This window comes from Aythya marila (assembly GCF_965140915.1).
Source record: "Aythya marila genome assembly, chromosome: Z".
NCBI classification, from domain to species: Eukaryota; Metazoa; Chordata; class Aves; order Anseriformes; family Anatidae; genus Aythya; species Aythya marila.
In genome coordinates, this window is record NC_139080.1 from 44,952,073 (window position 1) to 44,978,275 (window position 26,203).

A 26,203-nucleotide genomic window follows, 5' to 3' on the forward strand; every position below is an offset into this window, starting at 1 on the left:
ACCTTGTGGGTGTCTTGTGCTGTGGTAGCCTGAAAAGCAGACTGAAAATGTATTGTCTCCTCAGAAAAGGAACTTTGTATTAACTGCAGGTGAGTGTGCAATGGGAATGGGGCATCAATCTAAAGGTTCACTTCTCAGTTTTTAACAGGCTGAAATAGAATTTGTTGACACCTAAATTCCAAGGTATAACACAGGGGAACTACATTCTTCCCATTCTAGGAAGACAGGTCTTCTGAGTTGTGGTGGAAAGGATGCTGAGTCAAAAAGAGCAGCTGAACACCTTCACTGATCTGCTGCCCATCTGACTGAGTTTATATTCACGATCTTCCTTCCATCTCTTTTTCTTCCTTCTTTCCTAATAGATTTAAGATATCTTTCCACAGCTTCATCTTGAAGTGTGATTCCTGACCTCAGATGAGAGACAGACGGTGACAAAGCAGAAAGCAGCTGAGAAGGCCAAAGTCTGAGAAGGTGCTGCCAGATGATGCAGCTGAAAACTAGGTCAGTGAGGAATTTGGAAATGAGTGCAGCAGCTAGTGATAAGAGCTAGCAATGAGGATAACACTGGCCACTGATGATAGCCAGCTGAATAGGAGCCAGCAGTGTGCTCAGGTGGCCAAAAAGAGCAGCAGCATCCTGGCTTGTATCAGAAATAGCGTGGCCAGTAGTACCATGGAAGTGGTTATCCCTCTGTACTCAGCTCTTGTGAGGCCACACCTCAAATAGTGCATTCAGTTTTGGGTGCCTCACTGTACAAGAAGGATATTGAAGCCCTGGAGCATGCCCAAAGGACAACAAAGCTGGTGAGGGGTCTAGAGAAAGTCTTAGAGGAATGGCTGAGGGAGTTGGGGTTGGTTAGTTTGGAGAAGACAAGGTTTGAGGGAGATTCTATCATGCTGTACAAATACCTTAAAGGAGGTTGTAGCAAGGTGGGGATTGGGCTCTCCTCCCAAGAAACAAGTGATAAGACAAGGGGAAATGGCCTCAGACTGTACCAGAGGAGGTTTAGGATGGATTTTAGGATAAATTTATTTACTGAAAGGGTTGTGCAGCATTGGAATAGGCTGCCCAGGGATGTGGTTGAATTACCATCCCTGGAGGTCTTCAAGAAACGTAGATGTAAAACATACTACTTTGTGGTGGACTTGTAACTACTAGGTTAAAGATTAGATGAGGTGATCTTAAAGGTCTTTCCCAAACTGAATGATTCTATAATTCTGTGATTCTATAAACCATCCTCACCAACCCTGACAGAGAGAAAAGACATCCCTTCAATCTAACGGCACCTTAACTGGGTGACATACAGTCTTATTAAATATCTGTATTCAGTATTTAGGCAGATGACTGCTGCCTACATGGACCTGGCAGGAAAAATAACCTTTAAATAGGCAGGAAAATGGAGAATCCAACACTGAATGCTGTTTGGCCGGTTCATGCCCAAGGTGATCAGGATATGGATATAGCACAGCACCATGCCCACAGATAAAAACCAGCACAGAGTTTTGAAGCTGCTTTCACCATGGGCAGGCTGACTGTAGGAATAGACTCTCATGTTAATGCCATCCGTTCTCTACCATGCAAAACACATGACTGCTTAAACCATTTTTGTAGACTAGAATCTAACTGTGTCCCCACAGAAAATGGTATTTCATGTCATTATTTCATCGTTTTCAGCAACTGATCATCTCACATGTGTGAAATGCCTACAGCTAGGGCTAGCCTAGGTCTAGGACATATGAAGATACCCCAATTTATAAACTTGTTTATTCCTTTTTAGAATAGAATTAGATGAGAAAATCAATGGCAGTTTGTAGTTAGGTGACAATTTCTGGGAAACATTAAAAATTTCATTATTGTCATTTCTCACATAGGCTAAGATAAAAAAAATCAGGCTTGAGGGAGAAAATTTCATGCTCACAGCTCCCAACAGATGGGTGAAGTTTGTTGGTAGGGGTGATACCAGTGTAAGCAGCAACCTCATACACACCCTTGCCATTTAAACTCATGCAGACATTTTACTACAACAAGGCATGAAGTACCAGAAAGGATAATAGTAAGAAGTATGGTGGAAAATGTATATGTGCTTTTCTTTTTCCTCTTTCTTCTTCGATCATTGAGATGTATGGACCCTGACTTGTTTTCCTGCCTGAAATCTCTGTTAGAAGTGTAGAAAATCATAAATGAAAATTAACTGTATTTTTGACAGGTAGTCTGCAGCATTGTTTGTTGAGCATAACAAAGTATCTGGAGGACTAAAAACTTGAATCTCAAATTCCTAGTGCTTGTATTGAGTGAGACAAAGCAGCATGTTGAAGGACAAATCAATAAATGTCTCTGAAATTTCATTAATTTTAATGGCAGAGTTCTTTGTTATTAGTGAAGGCTTAGAATTTAGCTAAATTTCTTGTAAATTTACCTGATTTACTCCCTATTTTGTACCTCTCTTCACATGTTATGTGAACACAACATTTGGTAAAAGGAAGATTTAGTGTGCAGCATGCTGCAACCAGTATGCAACAGAGTAATGGTGGAGGAAAACATTGTTTTTTTGAGTATAGACCATGATGAAGATGCTTACATATATATATATATAAAAGGTTGGAACAGTTGTATTGAAACACAGTGCTCAAAGTTGTCTTGCCAGTAGTTGTTCAGGTTTGTTTCCCTCTCTTGCACTATCCCAGTTGCAGTGCTCATCATTGAAGACAATCATGACTGCAGTCTGGTCTCCATGAAACAGAAGCACCTCAGAAAACTTGGGGAAAAAATAATGTATTTCAGTAATTAAATTATAGGCATAAATAACAGGGAACAACTTAGGAAACCAAGCAAGAGATCAAGCTTGACACAGGTTTAGAAAAATATTCACATATGGTGCTTTAGATAAAACACCTAAATAAGATTCTTGGGAACAGGCTGGAGTAGGGTGAGGCAAAAGGTTTGTTGAGCAGATGTGGATTGTATCTTCATTTTACTCACATGTTTGTGCATATGAATGCAAACAGAAGGCTGGCACCTCTGTTTCCTGTACCTGGAAAGCTGTTACTACAGAATATGGTAGAGCATACTGGGTAAGATATAAGCGGATATCCAGCATTTATAGATATCACCATTTTTGTATAAATGCAATATCATTCTACAAAGGTGAAAAGGTATTTGCCAGGTGATAAATTACAATTGTGAGAGCTCCTTTAACAGTAAATCCCTGCATGGCAAAGTTTATTAAACTGAAGGGCAGTGTTTCAAAAAGTTTGAGCCAGGTAGGCGTGTTCCAGTTGTCTAAGGACTGTGAGTTTTGCAGAGCTCCATGCTGCTACCAAGGTGTAATTGAGCAAATTTAAAACCAACACATACATATCTCCATATGGTATTGCAGACACACACATGCAAACGCTGAGAAGTGTCTTCTCCAGATCACAGATGCAATATTATCTCAATCTAGCCCTGTTTGGCAGTAGCACCATGATCATTAATATCTCTTCTGTGATGGTTATTCAGTCCAAAGCAGAAGCAGAGCTCTGCAAGGACGGACGGGCTTCCTACACCAAGCAGGTGGAAACTAAAGTTGACAGTGGTGAAGCTGAATACAGTTAAACAAAGCACTGTCAGCTGAAATATGCTGCTGTGGTCTTCATAAAGTGTGTCTGTCCAGGCTGCCACCTGAAAGAATAGCGTGGCACTCAGTAAATGTGCCAACCATCCAAAATCATGGCACAGGCACACAGAGAGGTTTAACTCTTTGTTACCCCATGCTTCTCTGAAAGTTTGTGAGTGACCCCTCAGAGAAAGAAAAGGCAAAAACAGAGCAGAAGTTTCCAGCACCCTGTCTCTAAAAGAGCTGGAAACACAGTGCTCAGGGATGAAAAGGGTTTTGGACATTGAAGTGACTTCTCTCCTGGCTCCAGAGCCCTGCTATTTTCAGGAAAACGGGATGTTAATCAGAAGCAAATAAATAAATAAATATAAAAAATAATTATTATTTAAAAAAATCCATCTATCAGTCAGTCAAACAAACGAACACCAGCATTTATTTATTCACGGTCGCTTCTTCCCCCGCGGGGACCCAGCGCAGTGCTGCAGCCAGGCCGTCAGGTGGCGATGCTCATTTACGCTCAGAAAACGGAGCCGGGGACCCCCCGCCTTCCTCCCCCGCCGGCACAGGGTCGCCGCGGTTGGTTTTGGTCTAAAATGCCGTTTGCCGATTCCTAAGGGCTATTTAGGGTGGTTTTCTAGCAATGGGAGGAATTATCGGCGCTGCGCAGCGGGGGAAGAAAAGGGCTCATCCCATGCAGCCCACAGCCTGAAAAAAATAAATAAAATAAAATAAAATAAAATTAAAATAAAATAAAATAAAATAAAATAAAATAAAATAAAATAAAATAAAATAAAATAAAATAAAATAAAATAAAATAAAATAAAATAAAATAAAATAAAATAAAATAAAACCAGGAAAATGTGAATGTGCTTGTTTTTCCTGTGAGCTGCTGAAATGGTTGTATGAACAAAGTTCCCACTGTCATTCAAAACTTCGCTGCTATCTGTTCTGCGTTGTGCAGTCTGTCACCCTCTGAACTGCGTTTTGCTCCTGTGAGCAGAATATGTCACTTCCCAAAGAAAAAAAATATCCCGTGAGATTTTTCAAACAAGCATACAAACAAAAAAGTAACAAGTAGGAGTAACCTATATTGGGTTTAAAAAGCTCATTTTCAGTGCAGAAACTGGGTGGGGTTGCCATGTCACACATCCGTAACGCTCCACGCTTACATAAAGGAAAGACAGCAAACTGTCCCTGCACATTCAGTACTTCCGTCTGTTTGCAAACCCAGAGCACCCCTTCAGCCAGTTACAGGATGAATACCCTGCAAATGAAGAATTAAATAGGCCCCACGTGTGTTTTGTGACATGAAAACCTTATGAGACAGCAGGAGTCAGAACATCCTACCCTCAGTTTCCACTGTGTCTTAATTGCAAAGGATGAGCAAGCACTGCACAACCAGGCACAGCTGGAAGTTGATTTAGCCTGTCTTTATAGAGGATATAAAGAGGATAGTTATTTTTCATAACAGCTGATTGGATTTCTATTTCATGCCACAGGTGTATGCCTAAATGGAGGATTATATCTGTATTTTATTTGTAACAGATGCAACATTCACGTAGTGCTCAAGATGAACTAAGTGCCCTAGAGTAGTAGTATCAAAACATACTTTGGTTATACACCTCTATTTGCAACAAATTTCTGGTTACACACCCCCAGTATATGTAGATTTATTTGTAAGTTATATACATGTATTACTGTACTAATATATAAATAAATCATAAAACATACATACACACACCAAAAATAAAAGCAAACCCAAACCCCACAGAAATTAAAGAAACATGACAATTTACCATACCGTAATGATAAAATTATTTTCTTCTGGTACCTTAGTGGATTGTCTGCTGCACCCCATGGGGTGCGTACACCCTTCTTTGGGCACTGTATAGAGATAGAAGCTGTGAGGTCTGATATCCATTGCCCCATATCCAGGCACCCTGCATCCAGGGTGCTTCTGTTCTGATTTACCCAGGATATGAGGTATCTCCCCCTTCCAAAGGACAAGATCCTGCATCATCCATTTAACCTGCTTTATGTATGTGGATGGTTGAAGGCATGAGGCTTTCATAGGTAAACAGGACTAAGAGGTATGGCAAGCCTGGCACCTAGAAATTAATCAGCTCCTGAGAAATCACATGGCAAATGACACAGGTTTTGAGGGATAAAAAGATTCAGAGATATGCTTGTGTGCATATGCATTATAACAGGTTTGTGTAAATGTTTTTAACAGCATGTTGGGAAATGCTTAAAATTGAAATTTAATGGAGAAGCGCTATTAGAAACAAAAGAATTAGATGAAATTAAAGAAATACAGATATTGAGAAGGGAAGAAGAGAAAAATGTGAAAAGCAAAGGGATGAGGAAGGGCAAACAAAAGAGCAGAGAAGGAAGCAAGATGTTTTGCCAGCACTTCAGAAGAGGAACCAGCTCTGCTTTATGAAACCAGATGTTCATAATAGCTGTGAAAATCTCACAGCAGAAATACATGTATAGTTTTCCCAGTGCTAACCCTATATTTTAAAGTATTTTTTTGTCAGCCCTGTACTAGAACCATGCCTTTCCTGCTTTTTAGACAGTATTTTTGTATAATATGATCTTCAGCTCCTAAAATTGAAAATATTCGTTTAACCCCATTTTCTAGCTACTGATGACCAGTTAATAATATAGCATAATTAGAATGAAAAAATATATATTCTGTTAAACTGCCCAGACATTCTTACCATTTGGCTTCCTAAAAGTCAGAAATAATTGATTAAGTTAATTTTAAATGTCCTTGGCCCTCCTGACAATTTTGTCATGCAGAAAGGCCTCTCCATAGCAAAAGTCTCCCTAGGGTTAAATTCTGATGGACCCACAAAAATTGTAGGTGAATTTTTTAGTTAGGAGTTTAAGCACTCAAGGCAAAAGGTCATGAGTTCCCAGCCCTGCCTCGACTCCAAGGCCAGCTCTCATGATCACATCTACCCAGTGACTCCTGCAAGCCACAGCTCTACATCGAGCTGCAAGGCACCTGCTAGCATCTGCCTCAGCAGGGCACAGGAGCAGGTTTGGTCCAGCCCAAGAGCTGGAACCACGAGGAGACTTCACCCTGCCCCCATTTCAGGTTATAACATTCTCAAGCACCAAATTTTAACACAGCCAATACTCTCTCGGTTGCCTAGACCATGTCATAGCTGTTTGGCTCATAACCAAAATCTGACATTTATGCAGTGTTAAGTGATCCCTTTATTCTGAAGTATAAAGGATTACCATCTGGGCCCTATTATCACCAGCCATAAATTAGCATCAGGACCCCTTCCAGACCCAGCACCAATCATAGTTAATCATTCCCCTTGGGCCCCAAATTTAGGTTAAAACTTGAATTTAGCCAAACCATCATTTATCCCAGCAGCTGTTTCTGGACCTGTCCCTACTTAGTTTATTAGCCTTCCTTATGACAAACCTTAATCTCACTCTTAATCTCAATGTCAGAAATAGAACAGTAATGGTTGGAAGTGTGAGATCTGCTAACCATGTGGGAAGTTTTATCACAAAGTAACATCTCCATCTGTATGCAGCCTTAAACCCAGCTTCCTACAAGGCCAAATCCTAAACCAAATATTACTTATAGGCTCAGGGTTTGCCCAATGGCTGCTGCCAGGCAGAGATGCAAACATAACTACTTCTAAACAAGGACCAAGCGACCCCGTGTTTAATAAGCAGTAATTGAGGTTTGCAGGTCACCTCTTAACCCTGATCCAAACCCCAGCCTTCATGTGGAGATCCCTGCCATCCCCCAACCTCTTCTAAACACTGCATCCCCTGCAAAACTCAGAAAAAAGAGAAGAGAAGAGAAGAGAAGAGAAGAGAAGAGAAGAGAAGAGAAGAGAAGAGAAGAGAAGAGAAGAGAAGAGAAGAGAAGAGAAGAGAAGAGAAGAGAAGAGAAGAGAAGAGAAGAGAAGAGAAGAGAAGAGAAGAGAAGAGAAGAGAAGAGAAGAGAAGAGAAGAGAAGAGAAGAGAAGAGAAGAGAAGAGAAGAGAAGAGAAGAGAAGAAGCTATAAGAGTTGCAAAACAGTTTGCAAACATGATCTGAATATAATGAGCAGTCACATCCCTGAGGTCTAGGCAAAACTTAAAAAACGGTAGTTTGAGGCCTGGAATAGACTAGAAAAACTATTTCTAGCCATAGCACTAATCAGCATGTGTTAGCTGAAGGAATGTAAACACCATTAGGGGATGAGACAGAGGGACTCAGCAAATCCCTCTGCAGCTGTGCACAGGGTGGCTGGCCCTGGCTTTTGACCTCTGCCTGAAGCTACAGTCCCCACAGCAGGGACATTGCCAGACGGCTCCACCTCAGTGTGGATCCCACTCCCACTGCCATCTTTCAGAGGCCTGAATTCAACTCCTAGGAGGTTTACTGGCTGCATTGAACCCCAGGGTTTATTGAGGAAAGCAAGGCAAAAACCTGAATAAGGAACCGTCTCCTTCAGAGACATAATTGGCAAGACTGACATAGTTTTATATAGTTGATTAGTAGAGTTTAGCCAAATTATTTACAATCATATGGATTAAATATATATTTTTTAAAGACAAAAACTACAAATTATTAACTGCAGTTGCAATGGAGAACTTCACTGAGTGCTTTTTTTTTTTTTTTTTTTTTTTTTTTGGCAATTTGCCATTCTATAAATGCTTAATGATATATTTAAAGTAAAACAAAAAAAAAAAATCTGTTCTCACATTTAGCCCAATTTTACTTTCACTAATTTAGCTTTTTCTTGTCTGCAATCCAAAGCAAAAAATTTTGGAACTGTGTCTGTGTTGTTATTTCACCAATAATCTCACCATTTTCAACTAATAGCATGCATTTAAATCACTTTTAAATATTAACATTAGTGCCAGAGAATACAACTTCAGTACATAAAAGCCTGTCTGAATAAGTACGGAATTTCTGAGTAGGTATGAGCTATGGTTATTTACCTTATATAAATGAATTTTGCTGCAGGTATACCCTGTTATAAAGATTATATCCTCTACTGGAAATTAAATCAGCTTGTCAGCAAATTTGGGTGTCCTGATATTACATTAATTACACAAATATTTAGCAAGTGTATTCTTGCTTCCCACAGAACTCTTTTTGTTTGAATCCATTTTAGAAAAGCTTTGCTACCTAAAATAGCTCGAGGAACGCATGGCATTACAGAGGCCTTTTTAAGGAAAAGATAAATCAGGGAATCTAAAGGGAGAACTGAAATTCTGGTGTTTCATATTCTAATGCCACCTTCGATGCTGATCTCATGCACACAAAACAAAAACAATCTCAAAAGTTGTTTGGTGCCAAAATGGACAGAACTGTGGCAGGAGGATGCAGAGTTTCTGTAAAACTTCAGAAAGCCTTCCTCAGCCGGTGTTCTCTGAGTTACCAGTCTTCAGAGCCCAGTCACAACTGCGCTTTCCATCTTGAGATCAAGGTGGGAATGGTTGAGAAAGGCAGGCACAGAATTTAAATAACAAAGTACAGAAATGCTGGCATGGCATCACAGCAGGGAAAAGGCAAAGGGCTTGGTTGCCTGGTGGTCTGAAGAAAAAGAGCTCCAAAGAGAAATGAAGTAAAAAGAAGGGTCTGTGAATAGAAATAAAATAACAGGTTTATTTAAAAGAAGGGCAGTGTTTGAATTCAGAACATAATTTAGTGGGATGTAGAGAATCCCTGAATGTCAGGCCACTTCTGTCTACTACAAATTTAAAAACCTGATTCTGGACACTTGTTTTGGAAATGTATGCCTTTGATTTACAGATCTGAGTTTTGATGGCAGGAAAACCCATAATGTGGCCACTGGGATGATCCTTACCAATATCTTAAATGAGGTTCAGTGCATTGCCAGCAAAATGGCACTTGCACTTTCTTTCTTTTTCTCTCTTGGCTCAGCCAATCTGGTAGGTTATTGTCTTTGTTGTTAACATGGCAATTTTGTACTGTCAGCGAAGAGCTTGCTGTTAAGCTGTTTAAACAGTCTTAGAAATTGTTGTTGCCTTTCAGTTTTGACTTTGGATTCTATTTCAGATGTTTTTTGTTTGTTTGTTTGTTTGTTTGTTTGTTTGTGGTGCCAGCCCTGTAATTGTGTTCTTACTGGGTTTGCATGACTATAAGAAAAAAAAGATTCCACAGCTTAGACTTTGTTAATGTTTCTGTAAAGTGGGGAAACAAGGTAGTATGGTTGGTCTTCCCATTAGGTCTCAACCTCCTATATACATCTAAGAGTAAAATGCTGGTAAAGGTTATTTTACTTAGAAAAGCAAGCAGCTAGGCTCTTACAGAAAAAATAATAATAAAAATAAAAATATAGAACCTTGGACAAACAAGTGGCTACTGCTTTAACATTTGCGCTTTTGGGGGAATTTGTAAGTCTGTTTTCAGTCTGTTAACTTCAGTCTCTACAGGAAAATAAAAGCATAAGATTGCTGGAAACAGTGATTGCTTTGAAGAACCAGAGCAGAGTTGCAGTTAATATAAATGTGCTCACAGCACAGGAGGAGTAAGGACTACCTGGAGGCTGCAATCAACACACACTAAGGAAGAGCATCACATTTTGCATTCTATCATGCTATAGAGATTTTTAGGATCTATATATATATATTTAATGCATGTACATTGAATAAAAATAGTGTCTGCGTATCTGAAGACCTGTGCTTTGAAATGAATTATTGCAATGCTTCATAAATCAGGGACTCATGGTGACCACCATGAGTAGCCCCCCCACACTCTCTAGTAATGGAAAAGTCAAAGCCTTTTCCTGCTGGACTGCTAGGACTATCTCTGCCTCTCTACTCCAAGCGCAGCCACTTTTACATTTAATCTTTCACTGGAATTAAAAAAGAATACTGGAAGTAAAACTTAAGCAAAACATACCAATGTGTTTTGTCACTGTAATTTTTCTTATTCTTACACAATTATCACAACCAAAAGGTCAGGCTATGAAATGCCAAGAACATCCCCATGGCGGATCTGTTAATCCTGGGAATGCATAACAAGGACCACATAGTCAGTCATAAAATTTTAAAGAGCTACAGTAAATCTATCTGCAAAACCTCCTTCATTTTTACAGTAAAGCAGCTGAGTGAGATACAAAGGGGTCACTCATCTCCACTGAGAAACCCATTTAGTCCACAACAGCACACCTTATTTTAGCCCCTTTCTCAGAATGCCTTTTGCTTTCCCAGTGGTATTTCTGAAAGAAAAAAACAAACAAAAAAAAAAAACAATGAAACACATGAGGTTTAAGTACTGATACTGTAAGCCATTAACTAAGTTTTGTTCACATCATCATTGCTCACTGCAGGATGAGTAACTTAATTGTTTTCTTGTCAAAATGTTTATCTGTAGTTTCCTGGCAGATCTGCTGAACACAGCACATTGACATCGTTTGAAGCCCTCTTGCTAAAACTCAGTTCCATCTTTTCTGCAGTTGATCAGAAGCAACAATTATGTGCTAAGAAAAAAGAGCAGTTTCTATATGGAATGAAGCAATGGAATGAAAACTAAGAGAAATCATTCCGTCATTTTTTCCCTGTATGATTATAGTCAGAGATCCCACATGTACAATAATTACATTTACAAGAAGAGGCAAAGGAAGGAGTTATGCCTGCTCACTGTACAAGCACGTTGAAGCTCCACTCTGTAATGATTAAACTTTCAAAAACAATGCTTTATGAATTAAATTCCACAGAATTGCTGTATGGTACTTCCATTTTTTCTTTCTTATCAGAAAAAAATACAAATGCACAACAAGATTTCTTCTTATCCTTTCATTGCCTTCCCAGGTTGTTTGGGAATTCCAGCTCCCTCCCCAGCATTAGCGATATTTGTTTATGAAGGTTCATCACAGAACAGAGACATGGTACCTCCCTTTTATGTAGAGTTTACAGACAGAGGCATTTGTCCTGCTGTCAGACCTATAGGGGCAGATATTTATATAGACGTGTAACTCCAATTCTGTCAGCACTGGCCTAAAGGAACAACTTCTTTTTTTTTTTTTTTCAATCAGATTACAGGCTTTGTGTGAATGAAATCCCAAAACAAAGTGGTTCCCCAGCTAGAATTTGTTACTGGAAGGGACTGCCCAGTGATCAAAGTCCATTTTCTCATAGCCACAAAGCACAGATAAAAGCTGTCAAACCCAGATCGGTCTACACACACCCACCCTAGCACCAACCTACACTACATTCTCACTTCTAACTCTGGGCATTCAATGGAAAGGTCATGTTGGCAATTGTCATGGGCATTGTCCCAGCTCCATGCATAGCAGAGGTTTGGGGAGGCAGAAATGCTTGGCTGGCCCCTTGGAGCATACAGCCCTTGCAGCAGAGGGGGACAAGGCCACCCATCCAGCTCCTGCTGAGAGATGTGAACAACAGAGAGGGGAGTGAAGCAGGCAAACATCAAACATCCGAACGTCAGGCCACAGGACTGAACAAGGAACATCCACGAGTGTAAAAATAACAGAATGCAAGTCTCACTGATTCCCTCGTGTATAGGGGAATGGCTCTAATGAAGCAAGCTGAGCAGTGGAAAGGCAGGGGGAGGAGGCTGTGTGAGATGCTGAGGCTGTGGTCTGGTTACGTGTATGAACTGTACCCATTAGCTACAGCATCCGCAACTGCTCACTAGTGACGATAATAGCCTCTCTGAGGTTACAGGAGTGGGAATGGCCGGTCAGAGCTCAGCAAATAGGAACCACACAGGCTTCATTTCTATCGTGCTGTGGGTGTGCACTTACAGTCCAAGCCCAGGGTGAGGCTAAAAGCAGTCAGACCAGTGATAACTTCTCTCTTACAGTATTGCTTCCCTCTGGAAGGGACAGTGCCGTGCGGACACAATGTGGTGCTGTGGCAGAGGAGTAGCGAGAGTGTTTGGAAAGGAAATTGTTTATTACCTGAGAAATTATCATATTATCATCCTGCTTTGAAGTAGGCATTCAATTCCCTAGGCTTAATGAGAAAAGAGACTGCAGCTCTGAAGTGCAATAGGAATTGTATTGACTAATGAGCATGAACATGGTATCCGAGTAACTCCTGTCCAACCTGAGTTTCTTCTCTTGGATGGCCAGTTATTTCTCAGGAGATAGGGAGTACAGGCTATTCTTCTTCTCAGTCCAGGTCTAAAATCACAGACTCTATCCTCTCTTCACACCAAGCATAGCAGAAAATTTGGCTACCCTTGCTAAAATTTCTCATCCGTTGGAGTAGCTTACAAGTTGATGACCCTTGTCACCTGCTCTGTTCCTGTGATTCTTGGAAAACTTCAGTTCTGTCCTGTGCCCTTCTTTGAAGTTCCCACCCCATAAGAAAAACAGGAGAGAGTTATAAGAAAAAAACACATTAGAAAAACTCTTAATACCTTTTCAGGAACTTTTTCTTCTTTCCCTAGCAGAGAAAAGATTTGGCCTCCTACAGCACAGTTTTGAATTCAAAGTGTCGATGAATTCTGGAGGAATCAAATCCTTTTTGTTTTAGACAAGCCAGAGGGAGCTCACCAGAGAGAACAGACCTCAAACATGGAAGGAAATCTGTGAAAGGCTGTAGGGGATTTGGTAAAACTCAGTTTGAAGTCTGTCTGCAGGCAGCAATATTATACATATTGATATATTTTAAAGTCCTTTAGTCAATTTGCATCCATTAATGAGAGAATTGTTCCCCACATATCTGAGGTGCTTATTTTATGATAAATCCAATGTACATAAAAGATAAAGGGTAGGGGAAAATGAAGAGCTTATCAAAGTGTCATTGTTCATGGAAAAATAACTGATGAAAAAGTTAATATGGCAATAAAGTACCAGCAGACACTTCAGTTTTGAATTATTATGACAAGCATTTAGTGCATATTTTTGTGTTATGGCAGACTTGGGTGATCCCATGTTGAACTAATCATACAGTGGTAAGTTCTCAGGATGCTACAGTCATATTTGCTAAGATAACATGACAGCAACTGAGCAAATTCACCACAGATGTAGGCAGACATTCAGAGCTGTAAATCTCAGTTTTTCAGAGCTGTGCTTTGCTATATCAGGATTTCATTTTGGAATAACTAAGTGATTATGACTCTTGCTAGGTTAAGATATAAAGAAACATTCTGTAAGCTAAATCTGATTTTGAAGCTTTGCTCCAATCTGTTGATTTCTTACAATACCTGCAGTACAATAACACTCTTTTACTGCTGAACGTATTTTATCTTAATCAGTTTGTTTATATCTTTACCCATATAGCAATTAAAAGTTGGTTCAAGTATATTCACCCAGCATTTGTGTGCCATTTGTCCACATAGAAGGTAAACATCTGGAGTCAAAGGTGTTGTCTTTCCTTTGTCTGGGTGTCTCTACACCACTGTGATATAAACATTTAATAATAAATTAGAAATTACAGAGTTGCCATGACAGCTATTGCTCATTTTCAGCAGCTAACACAGGATCTGTAACTATTAATATATACCCAGGATGCAGTACTGCCTGTAGCTTTGTGAAGATTATTATTAAAGTTAGCACTGAATTAAACATTATACATTAAGATAATTTGTTTTCTCAAAGATCTTCAAAAAAGTCTTCTAGGATAGGTTAGTATCCACGATTAGCTAGCGTGACTTTTGTAGTATGACTTTTACTGTGTGGTTCAAATAATTTAAGGCAGCATTGTAAAACAGCGTTAATATTTTATATTAAAGAATTCTTTACAAAGAATTAGTAATTCTTTAAGTTTTATTTGATTATATGTAATACAAATATATATACTGTATGTTTAAAAGAGGTATGTATTTTGTGTGTATTATAAACAGTTTATAGATAGAGGACAAATTTTAAAAATAGACAATGATGGGAAATTAATTTAGCAGAGATTATGATATAATAATGAGAGACACAGAGGTGATGACAGTGAATTTATGATTAGTAAGTGAAAATTAAACCATGAATGACCTACACTGCAGTCCTCAATAAATGAAATTATCAACATTGCTTTGCTTCATTGTATAGTTTATTTATATCAAATAAAATCTTACCTTCTGTGGCTTTTGCCTTTTTATTAGATTTTTTCCAGGGACAGCTCTGTTTAATAAAATGAAGACTGTTTGATTACTCTGCCGGCTTCAAGTCAGAATGCTAGTCGTTACTTTTACACAAGGATAGATTTGCATCATGTTAACATTTGTTATGGTTAACTAAAGATGGAAAAAGTGTTGTAAACTTTAAGGTCACGCAGCTGCACAAACCATTATACAAGTGTAGGCTTTTATTTGGAAGGTTGTGCACTTTTGTCTTTAGCCCTGTATTCTACCCAATAACTGTTTAATGTAAAACACAAAAATAGGCTTCAATGGAAGGTAAGATGGAAGCAAAGGACACCCTCTTACAAAACAGATCTCCTACTGGTAAGCAGGCAGGCAGCTGGGGAAATTTGAAGGAAGACTGTAAGGGGCCTTTGGGATTTAAGCAGCACCTGAGCAAAGGTTTTCAGGTTCTTTCTTTTGAACGTGGGCACTAACACTCAGCCTGACTTCCCTTCTTAGTAATGCTGACTCCACACTATGCTGTGCAAAGATTGTTAAGCTAATGCCACAAGACCTAATGTCTCCATACTTCTATACAATTTTGAGTATATGTACTAGGTCACTTCTGGCAGACTCAGCCTCCCTAACCCTGTGTAGTCTATTGTACTGCAAACACACACAGCTCAAAATCTTTATGGAATTTTACCTGCATTTCCTGAACAGCAAAAACTTAAAGACCTACAAGATTCATTTTCTCAGAGATTTAACATCCTCACAGATAACACACACCAAAATATTTTTTATTTTTATTTTTTTCCCCACTGAAGGTTTTTCACCCATTTTTATAGATCTTGACTGCAAAACTGAGCATTTTCAACTGCATGTTTGGCTGTGATTTAGTAATAAGATCCGTGATGTCATTTCCTAGTGCCAAGCATTAAAATAAATCCATCATTGGCACATAATGAACTAATTCACCTCTTCCCTTGAAAATTCTGATTCCAGCAGAATCCAACAGAACAAGCTGGCAGCAACAAACCCCTACTCGGAGAAGACGAATCTGTCTTCCCAACACCTTCTGACTCACTCCATCTTCACAAGGAGATCTCTTTTGAGCTCTGCCAAGTGAAACAACATGTCTGTTGAATAGAGCATCTATGAAATACGGAATTCTCCAGAATTTTCACATTTATTCAGATCATTAATATATATATATATAAAATAATAAGGCTGCTTTATATGCAGCTACATCTCCTGCATCCCCTTTGAATATGACTGTGTCTACTTGCTACAGACAAGCAGAAGCATTCCAGGGATTTCTCAAATCATTTCAGATTTCCTGCAAAATACATGGATATGAATCCTGCTACTTCGCTGACTGACTCCTTAAAATGGAGCTTGTGGGAGAACTCTCCCCATACTGAAATATTACCTCTGGGACTGCTCCCCCATTCAACCTGGAGGCACTGGAGATGGATCATATCTGCTACTTACAAAACTGGTCCCAACCCTGCTGGAGCAGTGCAGTGGGAAATACATACTGTTCTTGGGAAGAGAGTTAGCCAGTTTCTCCATCGAAAAGGCAAATTTTCATATGTAGTTGAAAGAATATCACAGACTAAAAAAAAGCCTGTGCGTCAAGCAGCCTCACTGAATGACACACATTTACCAGTTCTCTCCCTTTTGGCAAGATTGCTAAAGCTCAGTCTCCTGCAACATCACCATAATAATATATATCTCATAGTCATGCTTCTCACTTAAGCATACATCAGAATAGTCTCAGAAATGCTAACAAACTGAAGAACTTTTTTCTTCTGATCCTCAGAAATAAAGAGGTTTCTACAGTGATCCTTCTAGGTATCACAATGCAACAATGAAATACGATGATCATATGGTATTGGTGGCAAGCATGTATTTCACTTACAGAGTAAATACAAGGACACACAAAATTCTTCCTCTGTTAATCTACAGGTTTCAGAGAATCATTATGGACACTTTTTACTTTCCAAAATTTTCAGTGTACAAATCATTACCATCCTGTACTTCCATATCAATCAATGGCAGTGTCTTCTCAAGGTTAGCTCCACTTTTAAATATTTATTTCATAAATAATCTTCTAAATAATACAATTAATTACATTTTAACAGCAAGGGCTGAATAATTTGGGTTAGTTTTAATAGAATTATACCATTTCCAAAGCATGTTTATTAAGGACATTGCCTTTTTTTTTTTTTTTTTTTCCTTCTATTAAGTATTCAGACATTTCATATTGTCAGTGCAGATGGCAGATCAAGTTTTGAATTCAGAAAGTTCAGCCTCCTTGATCTTCTGGCTTAGAAAAGGAAGGATATATGCTGAGTGCTTGAGAGGTCTCCAGATCTTGAGCGAAACTCATTTTGGCACTGGGCAACCCATACATTTCAGGACTGCAGTTGCATTTCTTTCTTACACATATGAGCTGGGCAAGTTATGTCATCACAGGCTGTTACCCACGATCTGTGTCAGAAGCTTTTGGCCTGTCAAATTATACAATGTTCTCTAGATCCTCATGTGTGAATATTTATTCCTATCCTCCAGCATCTCCAGTGTTTCTGAACATTTTCTTTCAGCTTCCTAGTGACAAGCTACTATTAACACTCATTGGCCAGAAGGAAAGTATTAAATTATGCATAAGTTTACTTCCATTCTTTGTTTACTTAACATTTGGAGATCAGAGAGTGAGTAGGAGGTTTTTGTGATGTTTCACTCCACTAAACTTTGCTTTTGTGCACTCACCGTAAAGTTTCAGAATGAGCTGACCTGTCTACCAAGCATAATGAAACCCACACTTCTTATGGGCAGCAAATAATTTTTTGCGTCAGTTGAGAAGGGTTTCCTGAAAGCGAGACTTTTCAGTCTCTTTATCCCAAATTAGAGTGCCTGTATTAGGATTTCATCAGGTCAAACTGGTCTCCAACCTTGACAGCAAATTAAGGCACTAATGTTCATGTGCATTGGACGATGAGAATTACTGCAGCTCAAATAGACTGGATAAAATAAATAATTGTTTCAGGGAAAAACAGGTTAAATTAGATTGCAACACTGATGTGAGATGTGAGAGTAAAACTCTCCAAAAAGTAGGAGAAAATTCATCTTTAGCAATTGTATTAATAGCCAATTCTTAAGTGCTGATCTGCTTGCAATAGTCACTGAATCTACATAACATTTTATCCTAAGATTACATGTGTATTTTTATTTTAAGTCTGTTCTCAAAAGGTAACATCACATGGGAGTTATCTCTGGAAATTCAGAAGCTGAAATGCTGTATGTGCCTAGCTAAGGCAGAACACAGCATCTGAGGTTCATTTTTATCTTCTGTGATGCATTTTAGAACAGCCTTTTATTATTTTAAGATGTGCAACCAAGGAAAGATTACCAGGCAAGGTATAATTTTTCCTCTACTGGCTCTCCAAAGATGGTTCCATAGCCAGTTTTCTTTACAGGCTTCCACATATGGTTTTGAAGATTTCAGAAACTACTTTCAGAGGATTCTCCCTTAATGTAAACCAAAATAACGACAAAGCACGACAGCAGCTTTGGCCATTAGCTGCAGAAGCTAAGAAGATAAAGCTTAGCCACAGCAGAGTGCACCCATCACTCAAAACTGTGTTGGAAAAAGCTTCAGCTTTAGTATCAGGCAGCATACCCAGGTGGCAATTCTGCTAACTCCTTTTCCTAAACAATGTGTGGCCTTGAGGGAAAACAAAACAAAACAAAACAAAAAGTCACAAACTTGACCTATGAAAGCCATAAAAACAACAACGATAACAAAAGCAACAAGAACAATAAAACCAAAACCAACAGTAATACCCTCTGAGGCCATGTCTGCTTCCCAGGCTTTTAAAGTCAGTTTCCTGCACACCTGCTTTTATACCACCTCCTCCACACTTTCTTACTCAGCCTCAACTTTCTTTCCTTTCGAAATGCTTTTAATGTTTATAACCTATATATCAACACTGCCAGAAGCATCTGGGAGATCCTTGCTGCCACCGCACCGTTCACTCTGCCTGTCTGTAAAGCCCTTTTCCCCTGCACCGTGTGTATGTGCCCTTTCCTTAGATGATAAACTCTTTCAGGATGTGCCTTCCTCTGTGTTTGTACAGCTCTTACCTAAAATGTTTTTTTTTTTTTTATAGCCGTTACTGTCACAGACATAATAATTAATAGTGTAAGGAAAGCCAAATGTTGAAAGGAGTTTATAAGGAGCCAGTAACCAGTTTCAAACTTTGCCTACAACTGGGCACACCCTCAATCAAATGCATCAGCTTCAATCTTCACATATAATATTCAACAAACATGAAGAACTTAATTTGCAAGAAGTGCCACACTGACATGCAGTGTTGATTTCTGCGGTTCAACAGAGGTCATTTTTTCAGATTCTTACTGTTCTTGAATATCACAATGTTGTAGTGTAATCCAAAAGGAGAAACTATGCACAAGCTCTATTCCTTTTAGACTCCACAGGGTGTGGAGAAAATACCAGTTACCAAAAGGATCACAGGCAGAGCATTTAGTATATTAACTACGTTAGTTAAAGGCAACACTTTTCACTCCAGAATGCAATCCTCCCTTCTTTTATTCTTTGTGGTCAGCATCTTATGATCAATTGAAGGATGATTTGGAATTATAGGTGGTGAACTGCAGTCTAGATTCAATTTGTCAGACTGAGTTCTGCCTCTTGTCTGTGTTTCAAGTGCTTCATCATGGCAATAATATGCCATCATTATTATTGTGAAATTGCCCCAAATAATTGATACTGGTGTCACATTTGACACCAAAACAAAGTTAGTCTGGCACAAGTGGCAAAATATTTTAAAAAGTATTTAGCAATTATTTTCACTATTTTGGACACGTAGAACCTACATCTTAAGACTGATTATGAAGGGCATAAAATATTACTACTACGGAAATATTGCCCGAGTAACTTGTTATAAAAATACCCCTTTATGAAATCTTTAGCTTTTTTATTGTGTGAAAGTTACAGTAGGACTTTTACACCTTTTTTGAAGCCTTTGTTTTCAATGGCAAATAAGATTCACTGTTGGAATCACAAGCAAGTACTTACTTTGCTCATGCTTCAGTCTAAATAGAGGAAACCTCCAATATTTGTTTACATCAAACTATCCACTGTTCACTTGACAATAGCAACTGAATATTTTATTGCAGATGGGTGGGGTGTAGGCATTTGGACAGTAACAGGAAATGCAATTTGACAGAGAAGTTCTCGTCTTTCGAGAAATAAATAGGTTTGTGGTAAATATGGAGCAAGAGAATTTGGTTCATTCATGCTCGTGACAAGGTCCTGCTCTAGATTTGTTTTTAGGCTACAGCAATGTGTTCTCTCAGTCACTGGAAAAGGCTTCCATGCATGTATGCAGCTGATTTCAAGACCTCTGTACATCACTGTTGCATAAGTAGGAATGTTGATTGTGCACTGAAAATCATGAAAACACAAAAGCTGTTGTACATGCAATGCTAATGTAAAAAACAAAACAAAACAAAACAAAACAAAAGTGTTCCTTCTCTAGTGCTTGCAAAGTAATGTGTGTTTTCATGGTCATTCATTCTTGTTTATATTTATAAAATCTCCTCAAACTGAATTCTTGCTAACTGAAGTTCCACATGGATTCAAAGCATATACTAATCCTATCTGAAGTGGCACATGATTTCCGTCTCAAACCTTCCTTGATTACTGCAGGTAGTCCTAGCCAAAAATTCCATCCTACGCATGAGTGGTGTGCCTGTGATCCTCAAAGAGAGGTTTGTGACTGGATCAGAGATATTTTTTAACATCTGTCTAAGTACAGCATTACTAGGTGGTCAAGGGAACTGGTTGTCCTGCTCTACTCTTCACTGGTGAGGCCTCAAGTAGTGTGTGCGGTTTTGGTTGCTACAACAGAAGGACATAAAACTATTAGTGTCCAGAGGAGGGCTACAGAGATGCTAAAGGGCCTAGAGGAGATGACATATGAGGAGCAGCTGAGGTCCTTTGGTTTGCTCAGCCCCGAGAAGAGCAGGCTGAGGGGAGGCCTGATGGCGGCGTGCAGCTCCCTCACAGGGGAGCGGAGGGGCAGGCGCTGAGCTCTGCTCTCTGGGGACAGTGACAGGACCTGAGGGAATGGCATGGAGCTGGGACAGGGGAGGGTCAGGCCGGGGGTTAGGGAAAGGGTCTGCACCCAGAGGGGGGTCAGGCACTGGGACAGGCTGCCCAGGGCAGTGGTCATGGCACTGAGCCTGATGGAGATCAAGAAGACTTTTGACAACGCTCTTTGACATACAGTCTGATTTTTGCATGGTCTTGTGTGGAGCCAGGAGTTGGACTTGGTGGTCCTTCTGAATCCCTTCTAACTCAGGATGTTCTATGACTCTATGATCTTCCTATCATTGCTAATATGTTCCAATTATTTTGGGCAGAATATTTCTGACAGCTTTGACATTTTAAAAGCCCTGTTAATCAGGCCTGCTCTGAGTAAGCTTGCATGGCTAGGTCCACAATGGCAATTTGGTAACAATATTCCTTATGTATTCCTGATTTGACCTCCCCTACCTTACCTACATTTCTGCAAGTCAGTCTTTAAGGCAACTTTGAGGAGGTTTACACTGCAACTGATTCAAAGGTCCTTAATCCAGAAACACATGCCAGGTCTGGAACCAGCACTTCATAGATGCATGGTGGAGCCTGGGCTATTTAAACATGGCACTTAGCCCTGGCATTAAAACATCATAAGGCAGATAAATTGCTCTCACGGTCCAAGCTTCAGTGCTGTGTTGCCCATGTAGATATTCCTAAAACTGAGGCTGATCCTTCTCCTTAGAAAGATTCTCTAACTCCTTTCCTGGTTTCCCAAAGTACTGTGCCTTATCCACTGGGGACATCAAATCTGCACAAAAAATGATCTTTACATTTCTTTCCCTAGAATCCAAAGATAATGCGGAGAGGGAAATCTGTTTGCAAATTTCCCTGATTAGCTAGATTCTGACACCAGGTCTCTTACCTCCCTAGAAAATGCACTAGAAAATACAATTGGGCATTCTGGGAGAGACTCTCACATTTTCTCCTGTCAGTGTTTTTCCACTTTGCATGAATAATTAAATGTTTGTGGAGCTAAAGGGGAGGAGAAACTGACTTTGCAAAGCTGTGGTTATGGCACTTGCATTGCAAAGTCAGGTTTAAACCCCTATTCTAATGAATATTTAATTATTCTTCTGACACAGACGAGCTAGGGAGGCATTTCCATTCCCTCCTCCCCTATTCCATATGTTAGCATCACTGAGGAGCTTGGCACCTGCAGGCTGAGAACATATTGTCAAGACTCACAAAACTAAACATTTCAGAGCTGAAATAGGTATTTCAAAGACCTTCCATGGTTTTGGTTTTATGAGGCAGTGTCCTGCCTACCGTTCCCAGACTATCAAGATGTTTCAGTGCTTGTAACAACTGGATGTTTTTAGTGGCTATTCCTATTTCTGACAGAATTTTCAGTGCTATTCTTTCTGCTGATAGCATTGTCATAATAATTTGCCAGCTGGAAGCATCCTTGGCTTCCTCAGGAGCCAGCTGATGGCTCCAGCATGCAGCGTGCTGTGGGGGGTGAAGCAGGGTGACCGTGCCAGCGGTTAACCAGTGATGCATTTCTCCAGGAGCTTAACCATTCACTGCCAAACTAAATGCGGGAATGAAATAATCTGTGATGCGAAAACAAATACTTTTAGGTGTCCCCCCTGCTGAGGTCTATACACAACCCTCTGGTTAGGGGCGGGGGAGGGGGAAGTGTTCTTAGGGGCGGGGCGGCGTTGCTAGGGGCGTTGCTAGGCGCGTGACGTCATCGAACGGCGCCGCAGCCGGGGCGGCGGGGTGTCGGCGCGAGCGTGGCAGGTAAAGCAGCGGCCGTTGGTGCCGGTAGCGGCCGTTAGCGACCGTTAGCGCCGCCCGCACCCCCCCTCGGCCTGTGCCCGTGTCCCACTCGTAGGACTCTGGTCCGAAGCGCAACGTCCCGAAGGAGCTGTGCCCGCCTTAAAGCTCTGAGGGGTGGTTAAGAAGCTGCTGTGGTCGTGGGCCGGTGGCGGCAGGGGGAGGCGCACGGGTAACGCTCGTGTGGTAGCCAGGGCCGTCGGGGGGTCTGTCCCGCCCAGCGCCTCGTGCGGGGGGAAGCTGAGGGTTGCCGGAGGCAGCACGGGCAAGGGAAGGTTGATTTTTTTCCACCCTTAAGAAAACAGTTCCTTCACCTTGGAGGTGGTGGTCACAAGCGGCAGCTGTGGTGTGTTAAAAGCAGTCAGGCTCTATCAACTCTTTAGTCACATCCCGTATAGGCATATCCTGTCGCTCATGTGCCCCGTTTTGTGAATATCAGATCCCCGTCCTCCTTACTACAGAGTGGAAATAATACCCGGTGTGATTGTGCACCTCTGTAAAGCTCTTCAGCATCTCCACAGAGGCGTTGAGGTTGGAAGGGACCCTTAAACATCTTCAGGACTGGTGACCCAGCCTAGGCGCAGCACATTGCTCGGGACTGCCCTTGAAGTGTTCTTGTGAAATTAAAAATTGTGAGCTTTACTCTTGTGTCAATGGGTGTTCTGTAAACTTGCAGATTTAGGGGTAGGTACTTGTAAAAAGTTTATCTGCATATATTTGGACTTCAGTTAACAATTTAGGTATTTGGTTACTACTGTAATTCATGGAATCACAAGTGGATGAAGGATCAGAGTTCATGGGGAATCTCAGGATGTTCTTTGTAGCACATTCACCATAAATAAGCACTGCTTCCACAAACTTCGATTAATTATGTTTTTTTTTTTTTTTTTTTTTTTTTCCTTTTTTTGTGGGCATCAGTATTTTTGGGAAGGAAGGAAACTTGACTTTTGGAGTGGTTTCATGTCCTATTTGAGCTGAAGGGAGGAGTTATTTTCTTGTAACTTCACCTCGTGGGAAGCAACTTCCACAGCTGCTACCTTGCGGTAGGTGAAGAAGGTCCTTCGTTATGCTCGTTACTGCTGGAGTTCACAGGCTGGAGAGGAGGCTACTGGAAGGGCATCAATTGCTCTGACAAGAGGTGTTATTAATTGGATTAAATTTTCACTTCAAAGCTTCATTTGGACCCGTGCAGGTTTTTTTGTGAGGCACAGTGAAGTCTGCAAGCTCATTTGTATAGATTCATTTACAGTCCTTTAAACAGTAGCAAAGGCTTGTGTTAGTTTCTTTCGGTCTTGCTTTCACCTGTGGTATTGCACTTGCCTGCCTTAAAAAGGCTTAGTTGTGTTAAGTGCTTGGAACAAAAATAAGTTAAAAATTATGAAAAGTATGAATAAATATTATCTGACATTCAGAGAGTAAAGTTACTGTTGATGCTGGTGTTCAAAACTGACTTCCTGGTAAGATCTTTAAGTCTTACATTATACAAAAAATATATAAAACTGTATTCGGAAGAAGGCAGTTTAAAAGAGAAATAGTTATAAACATAATTATTAAAGAGATTGTTTATCCAGACTTCTTTTTTTTTCATTTTTAAATTTCTTTAAATGCTAAGTGGAGATAATTGTAGGTTATAATTATGACACCTGCATTTGAAAGCAATTGAGCTAGCTTTTATGTATGGATGAAGCAAATGATGCTTAATTGAAAGTGAAGGGAACCCAAACATGGCTTTGTTTTGCAGTGTATTTTATTTAGAGTTGTTTTATATAAATACATAGCTCTTGGATACTGGCCAGTGGCATGCAGGGAAAGTCTGGGATGGTGAAATACTTATTCATTTTTTAAAGAATATAATGAATACGTAATACAAAAAAGTTGTCTGTGCTCAGAGATCCCTGTTTGCTGCCCAGAATACTAACTTAAGTTACCTGTTATCCCACGTGTGCCAGGGTGTGGGCTGGAGTGACTGGCCATGGGGATGCTCGTCTCTGTTGACAGTTTTTCAGAGGATATGATTCTGGTGGAACAGGCCGCTGGGAGAAGTCTCTTCAGGCAGACTTAGCATAAGTTGGTAGGGTTTGTCTGACAGTCCTTAGCTTTCTAGGCATCTCAGCTTTTATACATTTCTATTTAATTGCTTTAATTGGCTATCATTTCAGGGAATGAATTTGTCTACTGCACAACAAAAAAAAAAAAAGAAAGCAAGCCTGGGGTAGAAATGACCTCTGTCTTGGGAACCGATGTCTACTATTTGTGTCGGCATTTGTGTACAAACAACTATGTGCAGCTGATTTTGCCCAATTAAAAATACTTTTTTTTTTTTTTTTTTTTTTTTTTTTAAGACATTAACCAATTGGAATTTTATGAATGGCTTTAAGTTGGGTATTTTCCAGTGGTTGGCAGACACTAAGTACAGAATTGTAACTACATGATTTTTTTAAGAGATTACTTCTCTTGATCTTCTCTCATACAAACCTTTCCTTGATTAATTTCTGTTCTCTCAGATTTTAGAAATGCATGAGAGGAAGCAGCTACGGTTGTGCTCTGATATAAGAAGCATCTCACACACGTTCACAAAAGAGAGTACGCATTTGGCATAGTCATATGATTTGCTATGAAGACTTAAGAAATCGCTTCGTGCGCTTCTCTTTTGGTGTGTTAATGATCTGGGACAGCCCGCTACCGCCCAGTCTGGTGGACAGAGTGCAATACGATGCAAATCCATGCTGGAGAGGGAGCAGGGTGGAGTGCGTTCTGCATGGTGTGCTTCTGGCTTGTACCACTATATTGTGGGGTCATCTCTAAAGAACATGTACATTCTCTGTTAATTTTTTCAAGGTTTTCTTTTCCTTTTTCTCTCTTCATTTTTTTCTTCTTCCTTCTCCTTTAACTTTTTTTTTTCCCCCTTTGGGTTTTTCTTTTTTTCCTTTTTCTTTCTTCTCAATGTTTCTTGCCACAAATGTTTTCTGCTGTAGATATTTTGATATTTTTAGGAAGTTTATTTTCTGATCTTGTCTACTTTACAACCATGGTTTTTTTTGTTTTTTCTTTCCTCAGGTTTGCTTTCATAGGCTTATGAGTCTAACTCAAGCTGATGCCTTCTGTAGTACCCAGAAAGGCAATATTATACAAGTACCATTCTGTGAAGAATCTCTTCTTCCCTGTTTGCCATTCTTTGTGCTTTTTATGCAACTCTGTTATGCACAGGTGATGAAGAGTGACTCTATTCATGTTGGCCACCATCTGCTATTGTTGTTCTTTCTTTTGCAAACATCTACCTTTTAAAATATTAAAACATAACCAACCTATTAGCTTGCCGTATATTTTTTTATGACTTAGGAAGTACATTCAGTAAGGACAATGCATTGAATGTGAGGTACATTTTTCAAATGTACTAGTAATGTGTTAAATGTTTTGGTGCATAGCAATGTGACATAACACAGTGTTTATGAAATGATTGTCAGTATTTTATAGTAGCAGTATAGTTTTGATGCTTAGAATTCAGCTAGTGAACTTGCCCTTCTAGAGTGCATTACATTCAAAAAAAAAAAAAAAAAAAAAGCCAGATATTCCTATTATGTACAGAATATAAATAAAATATTACAGAAGACAGTGCTGTAGAAAAGAAATGTCTCAC

The 26,203-nt window shown here is 39.8% G+C and overlaps 1 protein-coding gene across 16 annotated transcripts in view; it reads left to right on the plus strand.

The window, feature by feature from the left end:
- Positions 1-22,498: 22,498 nt before the first annotated feature.
- The window catches only part of AOPEP (aminopeptidase O (putative)), a 202,101-nt gene continuing 198,396 nt past the window's right edge, over positions 22,499-26,203 (plus strand). For 5 of the 16 annotated variants that reach the window (XR_014319302.1, XM_082782684.1, XM_082782686.1 and 2 more), the window contains exons 1-2: positions 23,167-23,609; positions 25,071-25,327. The gene's annotated coding sequence lies outside the window, so the exon portion shown is untranslated. Of the gene's footprint in view, positions 22,531-22,710; positions 23,610-25,070; positions 25,328-26,203 lie in introns of those variants that run through there. The other 11 variants (XR_014319300.1, XR_014319301.1, XM_082782689.1 and 8 more) reach the window with 7 other exon arrangements.